Source organism: Crotalus tigris, unplaced genomic scaffold (assembly GCF_016545835.1).
Source record: "Crotalus tigris isolate CLP2741 ecotype Arizona unplaced genomic scaffold, ASM1654583v1 scf7180000019161.1078591, whole genome shotgun sequence".
NCBI classification, from domain to species: Eukaryota; Metazoa; Chordata; class Lepidosauria; order Squamata; family Viperidae; genus Crotalus; species Crotalus tigris.
Genome location: NW_024097408.1, coordinates 799,329 through 825,497, shown reverse-complemented (window position 1 = coordinate 825,497; position 26,169 = coordinate 799,329). Strand labels below are relative to the sequence as shown.

The following is a 26,169-nucleotide window of genomic DNA, read 5'->3' as shown; positions in this document are numbered from 1 at the left end:
ATACATAAATCAATCAGGTTTTTTAAAAATAATTATTTCAGAAGCAGCAGATAGAGTAACAGAGAACAGTTGTGTCATATTTCTGCATTTCCATGCTGCCTGTGGCATTACAAATTGGAATTGCCTGTGTGTGTGCTGGCATAGCTTTCACACAAGCCCAAATTTGCAGTATGCCTGCCTATTGCTGAATGGGTGTAGTCATGAGGTTCGCCATCCCCTTCACCTATATATGAGCAGTGACTGTCATAAGCTCTTTGAGGGTAAGCATTCATTTGATTCTCAGAGCCACTTGCCCCTTCTGACTAGGCTGTCATTTGCAGCAAAGCTCATGCAAGCTAGCATTTCCTCCCTCTGACTTCTTGGGTGCAAAAGCACATGTTGTGTGTGCACATGCCTGCATGCATACAGAATTTCCATAGTGTACTTGCTTGGCCTTTAATGAGTGCAAGGTTTTGTTGCTTTCATGCAATAGCATCCCATGATGGATCCTTGTACAAATGTAGCATGTACTACATTTATTTGTAGAGTTTGCCTATGCATTGTGCATCATGATTCCAGGCATAATAGAAAACTCTTAACTGGATTTTTCTCATTCTGTTGCTTCAGATATGCTTCCTAGTTCCCAATTTCTATGAATCTAAGAATTTATGTCCCATAGAATTCCATGTATTATTATATTTAATAGAGGTGCAGTGCAGAGTATTTGCCTAAAAGGACCACAGTAATAATTGTATCAGAGAGAAAATGAGGGAGAGAAAGATGCGTGTTATATACCTTTTGGGGTATATGCATGCACTTGCATAGAGGTAAAATTCTCCATCACATAATTTATCACAAAAGGCTATTTATCTTTTCACAATTTGTAACATTTAAGAACCCAGACCTTGGTTCATTGACACAGGAATAAGTCTTTCGTCCTTATGGAAAGTGAATACAAAAGAAATGTTTGACTGCAATCCTGTGTCAACGTACTTTGGGATGTGGCTTCCAGAACAAAATGGGATTGAATAGGCTTGACCGTTGGTCTGCCTATTGTGAACAGAGTTGTAGCTTAGGCTAGATCACTTGCTTGGGTTGCCGATGGACCTTGTTTGGATTCCTGTCATCTGAAAGAGCACCTGGAAAATGTCCCTCTGCTGTTAACCTTGAAGGACTTGCTCCCAATTAATGAAAGCAACACTGGGAAAGATGGGTCAATGCTCTTAATCAGTAGAAGACAGCTCCCTTAAGCTTAGTAGGACTTCAGGCTGAGCAAACCAGTTTATAATTACATTGACAAACTTCAAAGATCTTTTTCTCATAAAAGCTCAGCTTCTTTGAATTTGGTAAGATCATTCTCCCTTGCTCTCTTGGGCCATTACAGAGCATATATCTGCTTTCATGTATAATCCTATGTGGTTCTTGAAGAGACATATATCTCAAAGGTACTGCATATAAACATGCCCTGACATATATGGCATGTCTCTTTTGCAGATTACATCTCTTATTTAGGAATCAACTATTTGTAGTTTCCTCAGAAATACTTACACGAGGCTCATGTACGTATAACTCTTTGCTGGACTGGACCTGCTGCCACAGCACTGTGAGGGCTCTTTATATAGAGGTTCATGCCCAAATATTACAGCAACATTGAGATAATTTTACAATTTACTAATTGGCCATGTGGGTGTTTAACTTCATCTGGTGCATGCCTCCTGGAGCAACTTCCTAAACTTATCCTTTTCCAGACGTGATCGCACTTCAGCTCTTATAATTCCCTGTCTCACATAACTATGATGATTGAGAATTGCAGGTTGTTGTACAGATACTCATCAATTTACAACCACATTTGAGCCCAAAATTTCTGTTGCTAAATGAGACAGTTCTTAAATGAGTTTTGCTCCACTTTACAACCTTTCTTGCCACCATTGTTAAATGAACCACGGTTAGTAACACGGTCGTTGAGTGAATCTGGCTTCCACATTGACCTTGCTTGTTAGAAGGTCGCAAAAGGTCATCACATGATCCCAAGACATTGCAAGCGTCATAAATCTGAGTCAGTTGCCAAGTGTCTGAATTTTGATCACATGACTATGATGATGATACAATGGTTGTGTGAAAAAAAAACAGTCATAAGTCACATTTTGCAATGCCATTGTAACTTTGAATGGCCACTAAATAAACTGTTGTAAATCGAGGATTACCTATGTACTTAGAGTTTGTTGTGTGGGGATGGCTGTTCTAAAGGACCTCCCATTGAAACAGCCTTTTGCAAGAAATTTCTTTATGCAAAAATGATTTAGCCTCCAGGGAGCCTACAGATGTCCAAGGATTTCTGTCTGAAGTTACATACAAATTGCAGAGTTGTACTGGCAAGAGAATATGATTTGTTTCACTTGACAATTCTGCAAATACGCATGGATGGATATGTGGCAGGATTAGCTTTGGAATATCGAGTGTGGAAGGTGCATTATTGATGTTTCCTTATTTCTTATCCTAACAATCATAAGAAAGTAGGTTAAATGATACAGATCAGCCAGCCTGTTGCCCAAAGCCACATACTCCAACAAAACCTTTAGTACAGCCTTTAGGGCAGAAAACACTCCAATAAAATTATATACACGTCTATAATTATTATTAAAACTGAAAAGTAGGCATAAAATACAATAAAGTTACATACAAACAAATTAATTTAGTAACAGCGCTACAGATAACGGTAGAAATCACTCAAATTTGTACTAGCCTTCAGCCTTAGGTAAGTACAGATAGAACCAATAGTGACATCAAGTTGGGCAACCTGGAAACAGATAAGCATCTTGTTCTCTTCCATGGTTGTTCTTTAAAATGGGATAATGGTGTTTCTTAGATTCCCTATGACGCGAGCAACAAAAGAGTATTTGGCTTAGGGATTCCATAGAGCTATCTGCACATGGACACAAATGCTGCTGAAAAGGAATGTTTTTGTTCCACCACTAGAAGACTGTAGAGAATAGTGCACTCAGCTGGGCCAAGGTGAAGGGCAGAAGCCACATGCCTAGAAAGCACAACTAGAGAAGTATGTATTTGCGTATCTATTTTAAGAAAAAAAATCACAAGTGGAAGGGATGCAAGCCTTCCTCTTCCCCTGTCCCATTTTCCCCATGTACTTATCTTCCAGGCCAGTTCTTATACATTGGGCATGCAGGAAGGTTGCAGCGCCCCTATTTGTTTCGGATTTATCTTATATAATATTAATGTTGCCTGGAAAATACAGGATTGCGAACCACACAGTTGCCTTGTAACACATTGTTTTCTCCTATTTTTATTTAATTGATAAGGGAACTAGGACTTAGAAAAACAGGAAGAGTGACTCACCCGAGAATCACCCAAATAGACCTGACTAGTAGAAACAGTCCAGGTTCTTGTAAGACCAGGTTCTTTCCAAGGACTAAACTTGGAAGATTTGTCTTGAAGCGGCCATACTGCTTCATAGGATGATATCTCACATGAACCAGTATGTGCCTAGATGATTGCATAAGAGAAAGGAGGAAAATAGGCAGGCAGACATAAGTAAAAGGATAAACCCACCATTACAACATAACAGAGAGGACAAAACTATTTATGCTGAAAAGAGATGGGTGTCCCCTGGGTTAGATATGTATCTTAGGGAGAATTGCCATCACTTGCCTCTTTTCTCACATATTGCATGTGACACCAGGGGGATGAAAAAGCCTGAGAAAGCAACATACACATTGAAGCACGCATGAGGCTTAAAAAGAACCCCGGGCTTCTAGTCCCAAAATAGCTGACTGCTGCAGTCTATATAGATAACATTCTCTCCTCATGTACCAGATTTTGTCTGTGTGTTTGCTATGCAATGGCATACACTGGTACATGGATGCAACTCATATATATATAGAGAGAGACTATCCCACAAGCAAGGTTTTTTTGGGGGGGGGGGGAGAGGCAGCATTTGGATTAGTAAGCTGAAAGAAAAAGACAAGATTCTCTCTCCCTTTGTCATTTTTGGCTTCGTTTTCATGTTCTTTGTTTGCTAGATCTATTGATCTGCCATTCTCTTTTTAAATACTCCTGGGATGGAGCTCTTTTTTGAGCTGTGAAAGTCCAGAGTGCACCTTCTTCTTTCCCAAATGCCCCAGTGCCAGTATAGATGGAGTCTATGTAGAAAAGGCCATCCTTTCTCTATCTCACCATTCTCAGGCTGGCTGTATTCCAAACAGCGCCTGCGCGGCCTCTCCCCCACCCAGCTGGGCTTGGCTATTCTTAGCTCAGGAGTCTTTGATTCATGCTTCTGAGAGTATTTCTTGTGGGTGTGCAGAGAGAACAGCTACTGCGGTGTGAGGGAGTGGAGTGGGGTGGGGTGGAGGAGAGGGCTGCACATGCCCAGCTCAGTGTATGCGGGAATGTCTGTCTGTGCAGGCTTGCAGACACAAAGCTCTAAATCTGTGAGGCTGTATATGAGCATACATGCAGGCATGCTTAAGATAAAACATATGTGGGCATGCTTATGTGCAGGTGAAGTGTATTTCTGTTATTCTTCTTGTTTCTCTTGTATATTTGGTATGCAAACTTGTTTGGGTCTAATGCATGGCATGCATAATGACACAAATATACTTTTATGCCCACTACAGAACGAAAAGGTATAATTGTTGAAAAACTGTCTACGTATGCACATTTCTTTCGGGGGCAATGGGGAATATATGAGACTAGAGACACTTGAATTGTTGGTGCACTGCAACCAACAGATGCATAGGAATAATTAATTTAGAGCATGTCTGCACCTATCTTTCTATTTGGGGATATGCATAATGTATGAACACAGGAATAAAAAAAATCATACACTAATCTAAAGAGCTTTTGCATCTGCTCTTTCCAGCATGCCAAAATTCATGTGACTGCTATGAATAGAGAAAAATTAGTTCTGTTTGCATTTTAACACAGATTTATCCTATGATGTCAAATCAGTTATATGAACCACATTTTGCCTTCAAAACTCAGATTCCTCTGAATTTTGGAAAAGTTTTCTGTTGTAAAATATTTACTAACTACTTATTGTTTAGGATAAATACACATAGCTGTGAATAGTATAAGGAAGACAGTCAGTTAGGGATGGTTACCTGAAAAAAATGCACAACAGAAATTCAGAAAAAAGTATGTATTGTTTTTGGGGAATTTTAAAAATCTACCTGTAATGTAGCATTAAGATTCATCAAATTTTAGAAAAAGAACAATTGATAGATTTTCCTATTCCTCAGTAATAGCACAATTTGAGCAGATTCTGAGCAAAAATACACAATCTTGTTTTGCAAGAGAATTAAATGATTAAGGAAGGGAGTTTACAGACACAAAAAGATAATGCCATCTTCTGTTCTGGGGAAATTGAAAAAGGGGGTTGCAATAGTAGGTCATGATAGGACCCTAATATTTGCCGCAATATGCAATATACTAGGCTTGCATTGTGCATACATTTTTTAGTTGAAATTTTTTAAAAAAACAAATAATTTCACAAAGAATGTAGAATTGTATAAGAATGCATAAATCTTACTTGTGTGAATGTGTATGTGTTCAAAAATACATGGTCACACATCATTGAAAAGGAAGCCACCCAAATACAAATTGAGAAATAAGTCTCGGTTAAACTAAAAATACAGATATCACACTATTATTTATAAAGACCTTGATCAGGAAACCCATCGGTTCACTAACTCAGGGCAGTTTCGTCCTAATCTTTTTCATGGTTCTTCTCTTTTTAAACTGGTATTGAATTGGCTGCCATAAAAAGTTCTCAAATACAGAACTTTTTATGGCAGCCTATCAAACAGAACAGAGATGAATTGACTTATGACCACAAATGACCAAAATAAAGGTAGACCTTGACTTTTGACTTTCTGCTGCTAAGTGAGATAGTGGTTAAGTAAACTTTGCCCCATTTTATGACCTTTCTTGACACGGTTGTTAATTGAATCACTGCAGTTAACTTAATAACCATTGTTATTAAGTGAATCTGGCTTCCCCATTGACTTTCCTTGTCAGGAGGTCACCAAAGGTGATCACATGACCCCTGGGCACTGCAACGGTCATAAATATGAATCAGTTGCCGAGCGTCTGAATTTTGATCACATGACTATGAGGATGCTGCAATGGTCTTAAGTATGAAAAATGGGTCATAAGTCACTGTTTTCAGTGCTCTGAATGGTCACTAAATGAACTGTTGTAAATCAAAGACAATCTACATCTTTCCGATCATCCTGTGAAAGATTACTGGAAGAGAGCAATATCTAAGAAGAGGTTCTGTGCATTAACACCTTGAGGGCTACACTCTGAAATAGAAAATTATAAATTGAATACACGAAAATTATAAATTGAATACACGAGTAGTTTACAAAGACCATGACTGCTACTTACTACATGTTTATATTTTACCTATATACAGAACTATTAAAGTTTCTCTCCTCACCGTAATTCTAAGAGACAATGACTGACTCAACATCACTCAGTACATGGCCTTGTGTGTTTGTTTTTTTTTACTAAGGCTTGATATCCCAGTCTTGATCTGCATTCTCATTGTGAGAAAGTTTGCAGTATGAGTAAGTCACACACATGTGAAAAAAACACCTCTATTCTTGAGGGTGGCCTGATGAACATAATATGCTAGTCCATAATGTGATTTGTTTAATTTTGGCTTAGTCATTATGGTTCCTAAATCATAACTTATGACTCACTGTGCTGTGAAATTCCAGCCTTCATTCAATAAACATGGAAAAAGAAACCCTACTTTGGAGGAATTTGTAAAACCATTGGAAAATAGGAGGTATTAGCTTTGGTCTGTCTGACAAGACAAAAAAAAAACTCAATAGCTAGTCTAAGAAATCCATCTTTCTGAGTATTTTGTATTTCACATTTTTCCTCTGCCTTCCTATCACACAGTGTGTAAGGCTAGTAGAACTGGGCTGCAAAAATCAAAACATCCACTAGATGGCAGCAAAGAACTACAGTTATGTGTACCTTTTCCTGCCATCTAGCAATGGTATGGATTTTTGTAGACTAGGCATAATAGCCCAAGTTGTAGTACAGGGAAGAGATGGGAATGGGAGGCTGGGGCTGACCCTAATTGGAATACTGATTTTTTTAACATATAAAAAGCAAAAGATGAAACACATTAGCATCTGCTGGATGGATATCAGAATTAGCTGTTCTCCATTTGCTCAAGCATCTGCAGTCATACACTGCTGGAGGATGGGATTTAACAGTTATCCAAAGAAATCAGTAGTTGTCTAAAGTCAGACTATTGTCCAGATTCTAATCTGGAATGTGCTGTATAAATCCATTTGCAGAGAAGGGAACTCAGCTTCTTCCAGCCATTTCAACCATACTGTACTTTCTTAAGAAAGCTTCCCTGTGGTAGTTTGTGCCGTGTAGGAGTGTTGCATATGATGCACATGCCTTAACATTAAGTACAAATGTGTTGAAGGGGGAAGATGACTTGGGTTTAGTTATTGCCGGATGTACAGAATGTAATATCAATACATGTGACACTTTTCTGTGTCATGTACCACCCACCAGCCATTCTAGCCTGATTAAATTTGAATCTACCTCTCAAGCAAGTAGTTAGGATTAACTCTTTCACCATTTCAAATTTCGGTCATGGTTGGTGGCAGATCTCCAGATCTTGCCAACTGAACAAGGAACAGATTAAATTCTTTGAGGGGAATGTCCAATTTGTGTTTGTTTGTTACTGGAATACATTTACTATTAAGCTTCATTTTGATGAGCGGCTTACCATGTATTTATTAACTGTATCACTTATCCACCAGATCTGTTAGGAAATACCACTTCTGCCAATTAAGCATGTTTAGCACAATGCTTTCATAAAACCCAAATTTGGGAATATCTCTTTTGAGAGATATTGTCATAGTGTATCACAGCTATGCAAAAGGTCAGATGTGCTTCCTTTTAAAACAGCGGTTCTCAACCTGTGGGTCATGACCCCATTTGGAGTCGAACGACCATTTCACAATGCAGTCCACCATTTTTCCCCCTTTTCCTTAGCTGTGCTACTCCCTTTTATTCTGTTGGCTTTTGAAAGCCAATAGAATAGACTCTCTTGAATAGAGTCTAATTTTATTGGCTTTCAAAAGCCAATAGGAATTGTCCAGGCTGTCTCTGCCCTGTTGAGCCCACCAAAAGTCCCATTCTGCAAACGGTGCTGCACCAGTTGAGTAGTCCTCGACTTACGACCGGTTGAGTAGTCCTCGACTTACGACCGGTTGGGGGTCGCGGCATTAAAAAGGTTGAGAACTACTGATTTAAAATATGTGTGATTTTTTACTAAGCCATGGAATTGTAGGTTACCTTTGGGTTACGATGGAAATTGGATCTAGAATTTCTATTGCTAATCATTGCGGTTGTAAAACGCAACATCATGTGATGGCATTGTTTTGTGATGGCAGTCCTGGTTGCTGTTGTAATCCCAGGACTGTGTGAGTCATTAAGCACGGACCTTGCACAACCATGACTTAGGGAGTGGCAAGCAGGATGGCACATGAGAGCAACAGGAGGACAGGTGTTACAGGTATGGCAGAGAGAAGTATGGAGGAGTGTTGCAGACAGGAACTACACAAGGTGAGTGAAAGGCCGGCACATGCTAGAGTCCGTGCAGATGCTGCGAGCAAGCATGGGTGGGCGAAAAAGCAGCAGCAGCAGCAGGAACAACTTATGACCACCTGCTGGCTTCCCCATTGACTTTGCTTGTGAAGAGTCAGCAGGAAGATTGCAAATGGCAATTGTGACCACGGGAGGCTGCAACTGTTGTATTTGAGAGCTGGTTGCCAAGCACCCGAATTATGATCTTGTGACCATGGGGATGCTGTGGTGGCTGCAACTTCTATGCCCAGTTGTACGTCCCCTCATTCAGCACCTTCATAAATTTGAAAAATCACTGAACAATGGTCATAACCTGAGGACTACTTGTAACTGATTTTAGAAATGATGAATAAGTTACAGACTGGAAAACTTCTCATCTTGCCCTTGCATTGTTTGAGCAAACCATACATCCAAACTAACTGAATCAGGGTTTGCCTTCATATTAAACCTAATTACAATTCTATCTCAAACAATAGCCACTATCTGTGGATTTGATTATCCTTTTCAGGCCTTTTGAGCACATCTACAATCCTAATCTGTTTCAGATTATATCATCTGGCAACTGTTCCCTGATTATATTAGCCACAAAGAGCTTAACTATGAATTTGGCATAATCAGGATAAAGAAGCTGTGGGAAACAGTTAATCCAAATATCTGGGTTTTTTTTCCACCAAGCTGCTTGGAGTAAACATGAAGAAGTAAAGACATTCATAATATGTCCTATGGCTTAGCACTTGCTGAGATAGTGCTACATTTGCTTTTGAATTACTGAGAAGAGACATTTTTTGAGATGTATACAAAGATTATAATAGGTATCCTAAAACAGGCTTAATATAATGTAAACAAACTCTGCCTGTATGTAATATAGTCCAATGCATTTCACATCCTTGCTCCATCCATTGCAGATTTCAGTTTCTCCAAAATGCAGGGTCATCTAATTCTCCAAAAGTTAGTGTGAGAACATGGACAGAAACTGACCCATGATGTGGAAGGTATGAACTAACACAGTGGGGCACAGAATAGATATAATCTGGTTACTGAACTAACCCATTGCTTGTGTTTGCAATAGTTATTGAACCATAAGCTACAGTAATCAAAGGAGGTGGGCTTACCCAACATACTAAGCCATAGCCAATAAATCAAGCTTAAAATAATAGTCAGTGTTTTTCAAATTAGACAACTTTAAACTTCAGACAGGTTTAAGAATGCTACCTGTCTAAATTCTGGGAGTTGTAATCAATGCATCTTAAAGTTGCCCAGTTTGAAAAACAATTTTATGTGAACACAGCTGGTGGTTCTTCCCTTCACCTGGTTAACACATGTTTTTGTGAAGCCAACCACTGTGTCTTTATTTAAATACTGTGTCTCCCAGAGAGACAATTACAATAACATTATTGGCCTACCTCACAGGGTTGGTATATTTATTTCTGGCATAGTCTAAAAGCTTCTGAGTAGTAAATGACATATAATAATACAGCACTTTTTAGGGGAGTATTCTGCTGTTGTAATTGCCCAATTTTTTTATTTTTTTTTTTTGCAGTTTTCACACATATCTTTACAAAAACTTGCCTGCTCAACCTTCTTTTTCCCAACTATTTAATCATTTATATTACAAATCCAGATGGGTGGTGAGAAACTTTTGATGTCTGGTTTAGAAAGCAAACAGAGCAAATTTTTGTCAGGAAAGCCAATAAATGTCTATTGGATTGTTTGGCATCACCTGCTCTGAAAGCAACATTTTAATTTTCTGAGTGAACAATACAAAGCTAATGCAGTGTTTGAATAGCTTCAAGAGCTGGCATGAGACCATTTACTCAGTTTTCTTATATTCTAGAAAGCGGGGAAGAAAGTCCACAGCATGACTGAGGCTTCTGGGTACAGCACTCTGGTTGTGGGACTTCATCATTATCTTTTAGGATAGGATAGGCCTGCAAACCTCTGGATGATCATTAGATCAGGGCTTTTCAACCAGTGGTACGGGTACCACCGGTGGTACATTGGCACCTGGCAGGTGGTATGCGACCATCCTAGAAAATTGGTAGCGGGGGAGGGGAATGAGCTAAACCGGTGGCAACACTGCACAAGCCTGAGTGAAAGATGGCTGGAGCTGCAGGGCTGTCAGAGCTCAGCGGAAGCGCCAGGATCAGCTGGAGCTCAGCGCTGATCCTGGTGCTTCTGCTGAGCCCAGAAGAAGCGCCGATCAGCTGGAATGTTGCAGCATCTCCAGGGTCTTGTGATTTACATTCAGATGCTTGGCAACTGATTCATATTTATGATGGTCACAATGTCCCAGAGTCATGTGAAGTGACCAAACCTGCTGCAACCACCCAGCAGACGAGGGGAATAAAAACCAAATACCCCCACCCCACCCCCGCTGCCAATCCTCAACAGAAATGCTCACAACGATGAAAACCTCAGACAGGAGGAAGAGTGCCGCTGGGCGGGCAGGCGTCTTGCTCGGCTGTGGCTTGGGGGGCACTTTTTTCAGTGCCATGGTAACTTCGAACAGTCACTAAGCGAACTGTTGTAAGTCGAAAACTACCTGTACGTTATCACTTTTTTCCTCTTTTTTTTTTGGTCATCAAGTTTTTGACACCTTGCTAGGCGACTGGTGGTACTTGGATGTTGCTATATCCTAAAAGTGGTACAGTGGGTGAAAAGGTTGATGCATTAGATGACAGCCAAAAGATATGGAAAACATTTTTTGCTGCTATCTGATGGTTCTCCAGAGTTTTGCAGCCCAGATGTAGAAGCTCTGAGATGGGCTAATACTGGACTGAACACAACTTACTTTAACTGAAGAGAATCCCACTTTTTGAGTCAATGTATGGTCACCTTTTATATTATATTACAATAACTATATTATTTCTATAATGTAATTACTACCACTGAAGGTACCATTCTTAACTGAAATCCTATGGAGGTATAGCAATAGCACTTAGACTTATATACCACTTCACAGTGCTTTACAGCCCTCTCTAAGCCAGGGGTCCTCAACCTTGGGAACTTTGTGGACTTTAACTCCCAGAATTCCTCAGCCAGCTGATGAATTCTGGGAGTTGAAGTCCACAAGTCTTAAAGTTGCCAAGGTTGAGGAGCCCTACTCTAAGCAGTTTACAGAGTCAACATATTGCCTTCCCCAACAATCTGGGTCCTCATTTTACTGAACTTAGAAGGATGGAAGGCTGAGTCAACCTTGAACCCGTAAGGATCGAACTGCTGAACTTAGGCAGCCGGCAGTCAGCAGAATTACCCTGACAGTACTGCACTCTAAAAGGCAAGCCCATCTCACAAAAAAGCAAGTGATGAAAATAAAAGGCAAATAACTTGACAAAAAATCTGAAAATCAAAACAAATCCACAGCTTTGAATCCCTCTTTCAGGATCACATCTCTCAAGTGTGCATTGGGCTATTGGATATAACATTTATGAATTGTATTTATTTAATAAAACTCAAAACTTGCCTCATCCCCAAGATTCCAGGCAATTTCTCTAGTTAGAGGTAGATCTCGTTTAGCGAATGCTTGAAGTTACAGCAGAACTGAAAAAGATGACTCATGACCAGTACTTGTACTTAGAATTGCCGCAACATTTCCACAATCACATGATTAAAATTTGGGCAACTGGCATGTATTTACGATGATTGCAGTGTCCCAGGGTCAATTGATCATCATTTGTGATCTTCCCAGCCAGTTTCCGACAAGCAAAATCAGTGGGGGAAATGCATTTGGTTTAACAACTGCAGTGATTCACTTAACAACTATGACAAAAAAGGTGGTAAAATCAGGTGTGATTCACTTAATAACTGCCTTGCTTAGCAACAGGAATCCTGATCCCAGTGGAGGACTACAACAATACAACAAAGTATAACAATGTTAAAAACAGAATACAATGAAATTCTTTAAAGATAATCTGTGCTGCCATTTTATATTTCAAAAAATCCAAGTTTGTGTAACTTCATCAGATGATCAAATATTAATATGCATGCCATTGAAACATTGCCAAAATAGAGTGAATTAAAAAACATGCTAAGCCTCAACAAGGTAGTCATGGTTAAAAATTAACCAACTGCTGTACAAATGCAGTTTTTAGGTGTTTAATCAACCTGGTTTAAACATTGTGTATGCTACCTCCCCAGTAATATAAATGTTCCAGTCACCTCAGTTGACTCACTTCTTTGTCTATCAGGATCAGACACCTAACACCTACTTAAAATTGTCTTTCAATCTCTCTCACTTAACCAGCACACACTAAATCAGAGAGACCAACTTTCCCTTCCTTACTGCTGTTTTTCAAATCTCTTTCCTTACTTTCTCCAGCACTGGAGATGGAGAATCCACCAATGGGTTTAGACTGTATTCCTGCCCAATCAGATCAAGTCAGCCAAAGTTGCCACACCTGTCCTGGACCATAGAGATCCCAATCTTGACTTGATCTTGCCCAGGACAGACGTGCAGATTTGGCTCTTAGGCAGTCTCCATTGGTGGATTTTTATTTCCCCAGTAGCTGTGTAGTTTTAGTAAGCTAATTGGATTCAACCCCTTTTCAAATTGATTATCATTACTAAATTTTCAATCCTTTCCCATAGGAACTTGAAGTTATCTTCTAATTTCCTCCATTGGGGGGGGCTATACAAGCCCTTGCTAAGGAAGGGGCTCCTTCCTCTTCCCCCCCTTTTCCCCTCATCCAAAATAGTAAAAAAAACCTGCTCACTGGATTGCTCAGGACTAACGGCCATTAGCCCCAGCCAGCTGAGGAGTTCAGTCTCCCTACAGAGCTTGCGGCTGCAGCTCCGTTCACCGTTCCAGGCCGAAGGCACCCCCCCGAGACCTTCCCAGCTCATTCGGGAGCCGTTGGTGCTTGGGGGCTGATTCAGATTTGTAGAGGAATTCGGGCCATTTTCAGCCTTCTGGTCTTCGATCGTCAGGCTTTCGGCAGAGAAGGAGGTATGCACGCGAGAGAGCAGCACTGATCAGCTGTCTGGCGGCGGTTTGGTGAGAAAAAACCGGGGTTTTGTCTATCTCCCTCCCTTCACGAACTGCGCTCTTTTCGAGTCTCGGGTAGGCCCCATTTCCAGGAGTCGGTCTCCACGCGTGGCTGCCATTTTGGAACCGCACGGTTTCACACGCAGCCGCCATTTTGGGACCGCGTGGCCTCATTAGGCCTAGCAAACTCTGACTACTGTGGAAGGGAACCCTTCCTGATTTCCGCTGGGAGGCACCTGGAGTGAGGGGCCTCACTGGGGGGGTGTCTTCAAAGAGAAAAACAATCAGACCGGTCTCTCCTCAGATTGGCAGGCAAAACCCTTTTAGATGGCCACCATCTTGAATACAGGTTGAGGCCTGCACTCAGAGAAGGGGCCTAGTTGCCCCCATAGGCATCTTCTCCTCACAACATCACAGGCCTTCCTCTCCAACTGTGACCTGACTGGATTGTTTATACAACCAGGCTTCCCGGGGTTCCCCCTTTTCAGGTTCTGGTGTCTCCTATCTCCCTTATCATAATTATTCACATAATTTGTCCCCATCTGGATTCCAGGCACCCCTCGCAGTGTGTCTGTCCTTATCCATGTGACAAATATACTTGGATTCCAGGCACCCCCAGTAGTGTACCTGTCCTTATCCATAGTTATTTCAGGCTGGATTTCAGACGCCCCCAGTAGTGTGTCTGTCCTTATCCATGCACAGCCATAGTTGGATTCCAGGCATCCCCAGTTGTGCACCTGTCCTTATCCACGCAGAGGCTGTACCTGGGTTTCAGGCGTCCCCTGTAGTACGTCTGTCGTTACCCAGTGTGTAATACTCTCAGATACCAGGGGCCCCCTATCGTGTTCCTGTGCTATCGGAGAATGGAGGAATCTACTATTTCCTCGAAGGGAGCCTTGCCATCCTCATCAGGTTCCCCTGGTCCGGAAGGCATTGAAAAGACGGCTGCCACTAGGATCAGATCTACCACAAGTCTTCCAAGAAAACAGACAAACTGGCCAGTAGGAGACACCAAGCCTTGGAAAAGGAGTTCTCCAAGGCGGAAAAAAGAGCCAGGTTGGACACACCTCAGACCGGAGGGTCAGCCTTTGACTTACCCCTGGGGGCTCCAACCTCCCCTCTGGGAATCTGGTCAACGGGGGAATCCTCACATTCTCCTGCTCAGGGCGGGGCAGGCAATTTTCTTTCTTTTTCCCAATCCTCCTCGGCACGGATGCCTCAAGGGGCTCCCGAGGCCACATTCACCCCCACGGCGGCAGGGCTTCGCCCTAGCGAGCCGGCCCCTTTCCCTATGGAAGACTGCCTAGCCCTACTGATCGCACAAGCAGTAGACCGAGCCCTTGAAGCCAGAGCTCAGGCTTCCAGACCAGGGATGGCCATTCCCCGTCCTGTTCAACAACCGGGGACTGAGACCTATTATAATCCTTCCTCTCCATCTGGGTCATCAGTTTCTGAGGATTCTTACCTCAACCAACCCGCCACAGAAGTTCAAATGTCTGAAGAGGAAGACATTCCCCCAGAGGTTCCTTCTTTAACCCCTCATTCCATCTTGGGAAGCATAAGAAAAGGGGACCTCCTGATGTCTATTGACCTCACAGAGGCTTACCTTCATATCCCTATCTCTCTGGCCCATTGATGGTTTCTACGGTTCGCATACAAGGGATGCCACTTCCAGTACAGAGTGCTCCCGTTTGGCCTATCATCGGCTCCCAGGGTGTTTACCAAGATCCTGGTAGTTCTGGCAGCTCATTTAAGGATGATACCAGTCAGAGTCCAATGCTATCTGGACGACATATTAATCCAGTCGTCATCCACCCGGTCCACCTTGTCGGACCTCGAACTGGTGGTAAAACTGCTCCAGGACCACGGGTCCCCACAACAAGACTGTTACACCTCGGGGCCATCATAGACACAGTGGAGTGCCGGGTGTACCTATCTCAAGAACGCCGGAACAGCATAAGGGAATCAGTTCTCCAGTTACACAGGTGTCAGTCAGTAACGTTGGCCAGTCTCTCCCAATTGTTAGGGAAGATGATCTCGGCCATAACTATCGTTCCGTGGTCCAGGCTCCACTCCCGGGAAGTACAATGGTTCATGCTCCCCTTCCAGAGGCAGAACCTCAGTGCATCCCAATAAAGGGTAAGGCTCCCACAACAGGTGTTGCATTCCCTCATGTGGTGGCTATCACCAGCCATGCTCAGAGGGTCATGCTTCAAAGAGCCAGACAGGTTAGTACTCATGACCGACACCAGCCTGTTTGGCTGGGGAGTACACCTTTGGTCTCAATGGGCGCAGGGCCGTTGGTCCACATCGGATCTCCGGCACAACATAAACTGGCTCGAACTACGAGCCATCCATCTAGCCCTTCATCACTTCCGCAACCTAGTGGCACGGCAGCACGTACTGGTCCTCACGGACAATGTGGCAGCCAAGGCTCACGTAAACCGCCAAGGGGGCACCCGCTCTCGGACTCTGTTGACCGAGTCTCTCTTACTGGGATCCTGGGCAGAACAAAACCTGGCCTCTATCAAGGCCGATCATATTTCAGGGGAAGCGAACACCCAGGCCGATCTTCAGAGCAGGAAAACAGTAGATCACTCGGAATGGTGCCTCCATCCAAGAGTCTTCAGAAAAATTTGTCACCGCTTCGGCCTACCACTTGTGGACCTCTTTGCATCCCTGTCCAATGCCCATCTGACTCGCTTCTTTTCCTGGTTCCCATCCGCTGGGGCGGAACAGACGGATGCTCTTCGGAGTCCGTGGCCGTAGGGCCTGCTTTACGCCTTTCCCCCTCTACCTCTCCTCCCGGCGGTAATATGCAAACTTCTTCGGGAGCGAGCGGAGATACTCCTGGTGGCCCCTTATTGGCCAAGGAGACCTTGGTTCGCCGATCTGATGAACCTTTCCCTCGCAGACCCTTGGCGGATTCCTCCAGAATGGGTCTCTCTCAGCCAAGGGGTTATTCTCCATCCGGACCCACAATAGCTACAGTTAGCCGTCAGGCACTTGAGCTTTGCTCGCCAGAGGTCATCACAGTAATCCAGGCCTCTCGCCGCCTTTCCATGAACTGGATATACAAGGCCACGTGGAAGAACTTTCAATCATGGTGCTCCGGCTGGCATTTGTCCATCGCGGAACTCACGATTCCCATTATCTTGGACTACTTGTTAGAAGGTCTGGAGAGGGGCTTGGCCCCAAACACATTGCGCAGGCAGATCGCCGCTCTTTCCACGGTCCTCGTTTGTAACTCTGTGGAGTCATTGGGACACACCCTTTACTCTGCTCATTCCTTAAAGGGACTGCTAACACTACAGTACACAGGTACCCTTCGTGGAAATTGCCATGGGTCTTACGGGCTCTTAAGTCACCCTTTGAGCCCCTAAAGACATGCAACATTCGTTACCTGTCCCACAAGGTGGCATTCCTGGTGGTAATCACATCGGCACGACGTATCTCTGAATTGGCGGCACTCTCAATCCGGGATGACCTGTGCATTTTCCACAGGGATCGAGTGGTCCTTCGACTGGACCCTACTGTCATCCCGAAGGTCAATTTCTTATTTCATAGGTCACAGGAGATAGTGCTGCCGGATTTTTGCCCTAACCCATCGCATGCCCTGGAACAGCAATGGCATAGTTTGGATGTCCCCAGGGCACTTTGGTACTATATCTTACGGACAGCGGAATTCCGAAAATCAGAAGCCCTCTATATCTTTCCACCCTTTCTCCAAGGGTCGGAAGGTTTCCTCTTCCATTATTGGCAGGTGGATTAGGACATGCATCGCTGGGGCATATCAAGCTGAGTCATTGCTGGTTCCACGACGGGTTACAGCCACACGGAGTGCAGCCACCTCTGTGGCATGAGCCACCCAAGCTTCCATTGAGGAAGTCTGCAGGGCGGCCACATGGGCTTCGCCATCTCCTTTCATTCGGCACTATAAAATTGATAGGTTTGCCTCGGCAGAGGCCTCCTTTGGTAGGAGGGTTCTCCAGCAGGTTATTCATCAAAGTGGCACACAGGACCAGTCTACTTCCCACCCTCAGGGACAGTAGGCTTTGGTATGTCCCATTGGTGGATTCTCCATCTCCAGTGCTGGAGAAGGGGCGTTGTCTTACCTGAACGCCTTTTCTCAGCACGGAGATGGAGAATCCACACCCACCTTTGTAGGTCATCTAGGCCTAGGATTAGTTTAGTTTTGTGAGCCACAATGTCTTGCTGTCAGTCAATGGCTTCGCTCGCGTCAAGACTGGGATCTCTATGGTCCAGGACGAGTGTGGCAACTTTGGCTGACTTGATCTGATTGGGCAGGAATATAGTCTAAACCCATTGGTGGATTCTCCATCTCCATGCTGAGAAAAGGCGTTCAGGTAAGACAACGCCCCGTCTCATTCATCCAAACCCCAGCTTCTCCATTTCTACTTCTAGCCACCTACATCCAAACCAGCCCAGCTTGCTGTATTTGTAAGACCCACCTGTGCCTACAGATTCACAGGGCCTGCTGTTTTGTCCCCAAGCATACAGCACCACAGTGGGGGGGGGAGGGAAGGTGTCAGTGGATAGTTTGAATCATTTCTAGTCTTCTCAAGTTTTCAGAAAGATGCCATTGCTGATTTAAAGGGACAAGCAAACTTAAATGTTCTTTCTTATTGACTGAAATACCTGGGAATGGACATGGAGGTTTATGGGGCTTCTGCAGCTCCCTGATATTTAGAAATGAGATTAATGTCATGGAACTGCAGAAGTTTCCTCACCCTAGTGTCCACAAACAATTGGCTTCCCCTGTGTAGAAGGCAAGATGTGTCTTTCAGACGCTGTCCAGATAAGCAGTTGTGCCTACTGTTGAGGCTTTTAATACCAGAGCCAGGGAGTCACTATGTAGTTTTATTTTCTAAACATTCATTCCCACTATTTCTTTCATATTAAATGCTTAAAATGATATATTGGCTATATATCCATAAGAGGCTAAATGTGTACATGTTAATTTTGGTTGGGTTTTTTTTCCTGGCTTAAAATCTGAGACACAGAAAATGGGATAATTCATAATCAAGTTAAGCACTAAGCATCTGGATCTATCTAAAATTATAGGCAGCCTGGAATAACAATATATATGGTGGAAAGGGAGAATAATTTATGAAGATTGGAAAATTTTATCTGAAATAATCCAGTAAAACAATGACAGTTTGCATTCATACAGCATCCCAAATTACAGATTATAGTTTATTGCATAACTGAGTTCAGATAACATTACATCATAACCAAACAAAACACATTATGACTTAGAATAATATATAAAGCCACCTGATTATGGCAGCTGCTGCATCCAGCTACAGCAACATTGTAAAACTAAAGTTTTAAAAGTGGTTTACTGAATAAACCATAGTACCGTAGTTAGTTTAAACAACACACATTGCCAGGGTTCATGTATTATGCAAAGCCAGAATTAGGTAACTTGCATAATGCAAAAAAGGTAAATTCAGTCCCTATGGGTGGTTATTATTCTTATAATCTTCACAACAGTAGCTTTTCCTGCTTTTTTCTAAATATTTATAAAACTCTGGAATAGAAGAAAAACAAAATTATACTATAGCAATTGATCAATAAAAATAGAATTTTATGTATCTGAACATTACTGCTTATCTTTTTTCTAAAATGCCCCCTCTTTAATTTATGCCTTATTGCTGGATTTTATTTTAGTTTCTGCTTTTTCTGTGCAATTGTTGTTTGGTGGAAGTATGATCTGTCAAGTTTCTATATTTTGAGAAAAAATGAGTAATCATTGAATGGAAATTTTTCCTTCTGTTCTTCCTCTTGCAGCCATGGTACCCTCAAAATATGCATGAGAGGATCCCCCGAATTCACTTTCCAATGTGATTTTTGGAACTGATGACTTGGTTTCTGCCCACAATTTGATCTTTGCCTCATTTTCTATTTGGATTCTATTTTAGTATCTCCTGATTTCCTTGTCAGAACAGAACAAAATTTGTTAGTTTCTGCAGGAGTATCACATTTAGAACATTTTCTTAAGAGACTGTCTTCATGAGATTCAGTTCCTAGCAAGCAATGTCAGAGTTTATAAATGTAATAAAATAAATGGACAGCCATTACCTTTCCTTGAACAAAAGCGTAAATCCCAAGTTGCCTCAATTCCTTTGTTCTTGGGGCCCTCTGGTGCTCAGAGAGCAGATAGCTGAATAACCATAGAGGACACTCAAATATCAGCTGCAAACATTCAGATGGTTGCTAAATGGCAGTACAAAAAATTCTTGATTATTTTTTAATGATTGGCTGGATTTTTCCCATCCAGATATGGTAGCCCTAGTCAAGAGTTTAGGCATAATATGAAACTTTGAAAGAGAAATGAGATGTTTCAATCTCCTTGAAGCCATGCTAGAGAAAGGTAGTGCAGTCTAGTCTAACAAAGAGAAGGACTACTGTAGGGACATACGACAACTGTCTACCAGTACTTGAGGGGCTATCACAAAGAAGAAGAGGTTGACCTAGTCTCCAAAGCACCTGAAGGCAGGATAAGAAGTATCAGGTGGATGATCATTAAAGAAAGATCTAAGAAAAAAATTCATGACAGTGAGAACAATTAATCAGTGGAGTTATCAATTCTGCAGGATGGAGACAGACAGGCATACAAAAGAGGCTGTGCTTGAATCTCAGCACCTGCACTTACCATCTTACAGGAATCTATTTATTGATGCTGTTCTTAGCAAACCCAGGTGATTTAATTGATTGACTAAACTATGATCAAGTTAATTATGGGTAGGTGTATCACAGCCAGAGAGAACCATAATGATGATGTTATCTGCTCAGTCACGTCTGACTCATGGTGACTCTATGGGTTAGGTCTTTCCATATCTTCCTATCTTGCACTATTTCTTTGAGTTTTTCTATGCTGTGGCTGGTAGGGAAGCAAAGAGAGAACAAGAGAAAAAGAGAGAGAGAAGAGGGAGCTTAATTGGCACAGAGAGAGAAAAGGCTGCAGATTCTACCCAGCTCTAGCTTCACTCATCGTCAGATCGGTTTTAATGAACCATCTGTGATATACATAGGAGGAAGACAATTCTAGGGAGGAAGTAGGCCCATTTTGTTTATTCAAGAATATTACCATGATTCCCTGAAAATAAACCCTACCCTGAAAAAAAGACCTACTCTGTCAGGGTGGGCCTAATATAAGCACTACTCCAAAAATAAGCCTTAGTTAGAACCCTGCCCATTCTGTCCCACCTGGCTGCTGCAATGGGGCAGGAGGCTGTGTGGCATATTGTGCCGCTGCCACCATAATGAGATGAGAGAGGTGGGGGAGGGGATGGAGCTGCTCCACATGCCCTGCACCCGCTTCTTTCAGGCCTCCTCAGCTAGGCCATTCCTTGCTCCCTTTCACTCCCGTCCTGAGCCGGACTGCCATGCTACCGTAGGCCTAGGCCCCCTCTGCCGTTTCGGAGCCAGGGGGGAGTGACGGTGAAAGCTCCCCTGCTGCTGTGCACCACTGGAGGGGCTTTCTTCATGCTCCGCCCCACAGATCATTTGCCCAGTGGCAGCTGTTGCCTCTTTCTCCATCAACTCTCCCATGGCTTGCTCTGTGACTGGGTGACACAAGCCTCCCCCACTGCCTCCCTCCACCAGCCATCCATCACCACCATTGGAGAACGGGAAGTGGAGCAGCTCTATGCAGCGATGTAGAGCAGAAAGAGCGCTTGCTTGCCACTTGCATTGCCCCGCGGCTCCCTTCATTCTCAAAATGGTAGCCCCATTTCCTACCACTTCTCCTGAAAGCAAAAAAATTCAACACTAACCTGCTTTCCAGCTCTGGCACGTTTCTCTCCTCCTGCAGGGAAACGGAGTTCATGGGATTAAAAAAAGTTCAGTCAGATCTTCCAACTTTGCAAGATCTTTTTTTTTTTTTTTCCACAGAAGTTAGAAGGTCTGACTGAACTTTTTTCAGTCCCATGAACTCCGTTTTCCTGCAGGAGGAGAGAAATGTGACAGAGCTGGAAAGCAGGTTAGTGAAGAAATTTTTTGCTTTCAGAAAGAGGGAGGAGCTGGGTGATGGTGTGCCAAGCTCTATAGCAGCGCCGGGAGGGCGTGTGGGACAGCTCCACCCCTTCCCCCACCTGCCTCATCTCATTGTGGCAGCAGCAGCATGATGTGCCGCATGGCCTCCTGCCCCAAGCGGCCGCAGGAGAAGTGGCCAGCAACCATGTGAACTTCTGCTGGATGGGGCTGTTGATGCTGCCGCCACGAGTAAGATCTAATGCCTCTTTTGGAGGCAAAAATAATATAAGACCAGGTCTTACTTTCAGGGAAACATGGTATTATTCTTGTTAATCAGTTGGAGATAAGACAATATCTATAATCAATTTGGAATTATATATTTTAGGATCATAGCATGTTCCTAAGCTGATAGCCACTGTTTTTCAGTTTAGACATAATGGAAAACTTAGTAGAACATCCTGACCTAGACAAATACAAGAATAAGGTGGCCATAACACTTGTTATGCTAGCTTGGTCTGATTTCTAGATTTAAGTAGAATTTTCAAAGGACCATTTCAAATTTTAGTAGAGAACCAAAAGAGTGTTACTAAGAAGGAACATTCAAAGTCCCAATGTTGGATATATGTATCTTTCTACTTCACCTCCGGTGTTCCAACACAGGAATATCATCCTCTTGTTTGCTTCACATATTATAATATGCTATAATTTGTTTGGTTTAGCAAGAGTTTTCATATATTCATAATTGCCTAGCTAGGTCTGATCTTAAGACTTTGAATGTCAGCCCAATTGAGACTCTCTAAAAGGCAGTAAAATGGCTAGATTTGCTTGCTTGTTTCTGAAAGAGGATGGAGCAAACTAAGCTTTAGTCTTGTGCCTCTTTTTGTGTTCATCCTAACACTCTTTTCCTTCCCTATCTGGCTGTTCACCTCCTTCTCCCACATATCTGCTCTTCTCTATTACTTCCTGCTTATTCTCCATCTCTGTGTTCTTTCTTGTTTTTCTTGTCTATCCCTTCAGTCAGTCCCCTTCCTCTGCCTGTATGCAGGCTTCACTCTTATCCCAAGTCCTGTTCCCTTTGCTGCCTATCTACTCTCTTTCTCATCACTTTCCACATCTCCAGCTGGAATTCACCTCTATCTTTCCTACCTCCTCAACCTCTATCCCAACCTTTCTGGGTCCAAGATGTAGTCCTCTTCCTTGTTTTCCTACATCTACCCTTCCTCACTGATTGTTCTTACTACTACTTTAGGTCATAGACAGCAAAAAAGAAAATGTTCAGGACAAGCAAGAATATGCCTGTGTATATTTCTGTGATTAAATGTTGGGTGATGTGTACAGCTGTGTTGAACCTGGACCTGGAAGATTGTGTCCTCCACTTGATTATGAAGTTTGCTGGGTAGTATATTCATTCAGCCCAGCTGATCTCAGATGATTTTTGTGAGAATAGCATTTCTGCGTTGGCTTCCCTTTTCTCTCAGAAAAAAGGTAGGATATAAATGCAAAAAATAAATCCCCTTCTCCAAATCCCTGAGCATTTGATAAAATAATCACCTTTCTAGGGCATTTTCTGTTTGGAAAGGTCAAATATGCTAACCTTAGAACAGGTAAGTATGTTCTATGATCACTGCTTTTATTTACATGTATTTAATAAATCATGGTTAAGGAAAACATAGCTTACTGCAATACATAAATACATTACTTTGTGTGTGTGTTTTTTGTCTTCAGTTCCTGCTAATAACCCTAATTCCTATTAGCCTTGGGAATTAATATTATCTGGTCTGGAAAGTTTCAATAAATGGCACTAGATTTAGCTAAGCAGAATCAGCATCTGTTAGTTTCACAACATGTCTGCCACTGAAAGGGACATCATACATCTGGGAGAAAAGAGCTTTAATAATGCAATTTTGTTATGATTAGAGTCACCCCATAAAATGAAGACCAAAACAAGACCTTGCACTTTTTGCTGGAATATCCAATCATGAGTATAAATATCACTAGCCTGGCATTAAAGAAGAAATAATCCTGGAAAAATACTGTTTTAGAGGACATACTTACTACTTTGGAGAGCAGAGAATTTATCTCTCTCAAACAGCAAAACATGGTTTAAGGACACAAGGGAGAAGTCTCTCCAGTTTTTGATTGGCTTCAATAAATCCTGCAAAAGATAAAAGAAAATAAATGCTCATAGAAATCATAATGCTTGGTTTTTTTAGCCTAAGGATTTTTGCTTATGATAATAGAATTACAGATTAGGACAAGACATCCTCTAAATTTCTACAGATTGAGAGACGAGATTCAAGTGAACATTTCGTCTTGGGCATCTCATGTAATTCTGTCAAATTCTCACAGAAGCCTACAGTTCTTCAGAGCAAAGTTGGAAAAACCTGCACTATTTAATGGCTTCCATAGGTATTAACAATGGCTGCATTCTTACAATCAATTCTTTTTTTTGCTTAGCCTTGCATGTTGAGTCATGAGTATTTTCTATTCACATGTGAACCTTGGTTTACAAGGGTTCTCTACATGTGAGGATTAGATACCATAGGGGGCATTAAATTAACTAATATAAGAGAGCTGGGAGTAAGGTAACTTGTGGGAATAAAGTAATTTATCATGTTGGTAGGATAGTACAGAGAGGTAGATGATGGAACTGAATTATTTTCTTTGCACTTCCTGAAAATATTGCTTAAACCACTCATTGTCCTGCAATTTTTTTAAAAAATTGCACTCTTCTATAAGGCAGCGGCACTTTTCATAAGGAAAATGGCATTCCAGAAGACTTAACCTTGTTTCTCTTTAATATCTTAGTACCAGTCTATTACTAACCTCAAACCTGAAACAGAATTTGATTCAGAGTGCATTTTGGCAGGAACTTACTAAATTAGCTGTTCCCGAATAAATATGCAAAGAGGAGTGCAATTCTTCATCAGTAATTGCACTTCTCATTCACTGATTGCACTTCTGAGATTTTTGTGATGCAGTTCATTAAATAAGAGATATACAAAAAGGAAAACAGTAAGAAAACATCTTCTTCCTACATTTTTTTTGCAGGTACAGGATCTGCTTTGCAGATCAAGGAACACCATTTCAATAAGACAGTAAGAAAAAGTGCACAAAAATATTTTCTAATAGAAAAGTATTTTGTTAAAAAAGTAACTTACATACATACATACATACATACATACATACATACATACATACATACTAGGCAAAACTGAAACTAAAATTTAAAAATGCTGATATAGAAAAATATATACTGATTTTTATGAACTGACTTTTAAAAAATATGGAAATGGAATAAATTGAAAACTAAAAAATTTCATAGATAGTTGGGACCCAAGCTGTTTCCTGAGCTATTCTTTGTAAAGATAGAGGTATAACATATGCAGATGTAAATTTTTGTCTTGGGATGTACTCATAAATCACTCTAAGTTGCAGCTTTTTATCCATGGTTTATTGACTAAACCATTGCTTCATAAATGCTAAGCCACAATAGCTGGGCTGACAATACACCATGTGTTCTCAAACTGTGGGTTGCAACCTTCCAAATGATCATCAATAAATTTCAGACAAGCACAAAATTGGGGAGAGGGTATGTTACACACACAAAACAGGAATGTTATTAGAACTTCTGCTCTACCTGGATGTGCCAACAGCTGGGCAGTCCAAGCAAATATTGGTTGAATTCTAACCCAACTGTGGCTTTGCCTGCTGCCTGGAATAGCTGACAGCCAAGCCAGGATTTTCTGTAGATTGGTGATGCTTTAAATAGCTGATATCCATCCAAATAAAATGTGAAACAAAAAGTGAAAAGGACCGTCTAAAAAATAAAATAAAACTAAGGTTTGTGGCATTGTGCCTAACAAAGTTCTGAGTTCTATAGTTGTTTTGTTTTATAACCCAAACACAATGAAATCCGCTTTATTAATGAGTAACAGCTCCATGCAATTTGACAACTCTTGCACCAAACCAAAAATAAACCTCATAATGGCATAGTTTGTGAATTCATTTTGGAGTTTCTCTTTTTCTTCCTATTTATCTGTTAACAAGTAACTGATATGAACTGACTAGTTAATAGAAGTTGAGAGCCAGATATTTGGAGTGTATCAGATTGAGCAAAATCTAACTAAACATGTTAAATGCTCCCTTCATAATGTGTGACTCTTTTAAATACACATAGCTCTGTGTGTGTGTCTGTGTGTGTGTCTGTGTGTGTGTGTGTGAGAGAGAGAGAGAGAGAGAGACAGACAGACAGACAGACAGACATCACGTGCTAAAGCTTACTATGGTTACTGCATGCAGAGAGAGAAGTACTTTAAGTCTTCTTTTTGTTGTTGTTTTTTGTGTGATATGATATCTATTCGATTCTTTAGTTGGATCTCTCTCTGCTATCATGCTGTGACAGTTCACAGCTAAAATGACAGCTTCTGCCGAAAAGTATCTTCTGCAATATGGCCCTTGTTCAGTGATAGTGAAGGATTTTAAAAAAATAATTCTAAAATATCTTCTGAAATATAAGCATTTATTTATACATTCATTCAATTTATATGAATGTGTAGGCC

General features: G+C 41.8%; 1 protein-coding gene across 14 annotated transcripts in view; it reads left to right on the top strand.

Annotated features, from left to right (window-relative positions):
- Positions 1-26,169, top strand: part of SHANK1 (SH3 and multiple ankyrin repeat domains 1) — a 120,408-nt gene that overhangs the window by 19,340 nt on the left and 74,899 nt on the right. The window contains exon 2 of one of the 14 annotated variants that reach the window (XM_039360202.1): positions 21,527-21,614. The exons of the other annotated variants lie outside the window; for them this stretch is intronic. The gene's annotated coding sequence lies outside the window, so the exon portion shown is untranslated. The remainder of the gene's footprint in view (positions 1-21,526; positions 21,615-26,169) is intronic. 14 annotated transcript variants of the gene reach the window in all.